This window comes from Aythya fuligula, chromosome Z, assembly GCF_009819795.1.
Source record: "Aythya fuligula isolate bAytFul2 chromosome Z, bAytFul2.pri, whole genome shotgun sequence".
In the NCBI taxonomy this organism is placed as follows: Eukaryota; Metazoa; Chordata; class Aves; order Anseriformes; family Anatidae; genus Aythya; species Aythya fuligula.
Window position 1 is genome coordinate 68,741,559 of NC_045593.1, and position 2,056 is coordinate 68,743,614.

General features: G+C 45.6%; 1 pseudogene; it reads left to right on the forward strand.

The window, feature by feature from the left end:
- Positions 1 to 424: 424 nt before the first annotated feature.
- LOC116500966 lies at positions 425 to 1,156 on the forward strand (annotated as a pseudogene).
- Positions 1,157 to 2,056: the final 900 nt, after the last annotated feature.

Genomic DNA, 2,056 nt, shown 5'->3' on the forward strand with positions numbered 1-2,056 from the left:
GTTGCCCAATACCTGAGTATGTGAACATATATGTGGCATACTTTTACAACAAATTCTCTACCTGGGCAGCAATGTCTTGCCAAAATGCAGTAAGAAGCTTTCCTTCCTTCCTTCCTTCCTTCCTTCCTTCCTTCCTTCCTTCCTTCCTTCCTTCCTTCCTTCCTTCCTTCCTTCCTTCCTTCCTTCCTTCCTTCCTTCCTTCCTTCCTTCCTTCCTTCCTTCCTCCTTTCCTCCTTTCCTTCCTTCTTTCCTTCTTTCCTTCTGTCTTTCCTTCTTTCCTTCTTTTCATTTCCTTCCTTCTTTTCATTTCCTTCCTTCCTGCCTTCCTTCCTTCCTTCCTGCCTTCCTGCCTTCCTGCCTTCCTGCCTTCCCGCCTTCCATCTGTCATTTTCTCTCTTTCCTTCTGTCTTTAATTCTCCCTCTGTGTGATGCTGCACCCTGTGTTGCAACTGGCTATATGTGCAAATCCAAGCTTAGTGCCTGCTTTTCCAGACCACTTGATCCTTAGAATACACATTCCCCACTTACTCAGAGCTGCTTGGACTCTAGTGTAAGCACAGAGTTAAACAGGCTCCACAAAACCACTCTGTCACCACTATGTCCACATTGGAATGCTGTCATGAAGATACGTGCAATTACAGAGGACTACATGATGTTTTGTCTCCTCCCAAGGGTGCAGATATCAAGGGAGCAGATATCAACATGACAGCAAGAACCTCATCACCAATGTGCAGGACTGACCTCACCAAAACAATTACAGTTCAGGGCAGCTGTGATTGCTGTTCCTATAGCTGGTGAGCTGATCTTGATGCTCCTTATCATGCTGTCCTTGCGGATGCCCAAGAGTGAAAATAAGAGACTGCAAGACCAACTGCAGCAAATGCTCTCCTGTTTGCACTATAGTTTCCATGGAAATCATGCGAAAAAAGGGTAGGTGGCAAAATTGGACTTGGAATGCATGGTGCTTGTAACTGGTCATGAGAACTGCTGCATGACCTGTGATAAAATGAGACATTCAGACCTCAGCAATGATAAGATTCTTTTGCTAGTCCATCCACTGGGGAATGTAGAGCAGACATGGGAAGCTGGAATTTGTATGACCAATTATTTTTTAATCTGAGCTAAACTTACTCTCTGGACTCTTGAAGGCCTTTGGGTTCTGTTGGACAGGAGCACTTAATCTTGAAACAAAAACCCACAGATCATCTGAGAAACAAAGGAACTCTGCAAACAGAATCTTGGATATACTTGGATACTTCTGAAGTATTCCAAAAGTTGTCTCATTTGCACAGAGTAAAACACACTCAAATGTATTGTTTGCTTTAACGTTATGAAAGCAAAAATTAGAAGTTGTAAACACTGTCACCAGGGTTACCTGAACTGCAGGGAGCTGAGAATTGAATTATAATAAACTGTATGCAAGCTCCTATGTTTCCTGACTTATTGTAAAGATTTTTTAAATATATATATTTTGTCTGAAAAAAATAAATTTTTGGGTCCTGAGGGAAGAGAGGGCTGTCATGGGTGCAGGTGTACCCTGCTTAAGGGACTTCTCAAGCAGGTGGCTGGGCTGCAGTGAGAAATCAACAGCCTGAGGAGCTCCTGAGAGTCTCTGAAGGTGACAGATAGGAAGTGTCAACCTGCCCCTGCTGATACCCAGCAGCCCCCTCCTAAGTCCCTGCAAGGGGTAGTAGCTGACCCAGCTGATCATGTGCAGGACAGAGGGCTTGACCACTCACAAGAGAAATGGGGCTGGACCCTCATCTCAGCTCGAAGCAGAAAGAGACATTTGCCCCCGACACCCATGGTTCCACCAACCCCCACGGTGTCCCTGGGTAATAGATTTGAGACTCTCAGGCAGGAAAAGGATGAGGTTGATGGTCTGGACAGTAGTTTGAACCTGGGAAGCAACCCTGCGAAGTGTGTCAGGACTGGGGGAAATACTGAGCATAGGGATCTGGGCCGGGCAGAGCACTGCATCACAACTAGTGCCACAAAAAAAGGATGGACAGTCTTAGTAATCAGAGATTCTTTGCTGAGGGCCACTGAGGCTCCC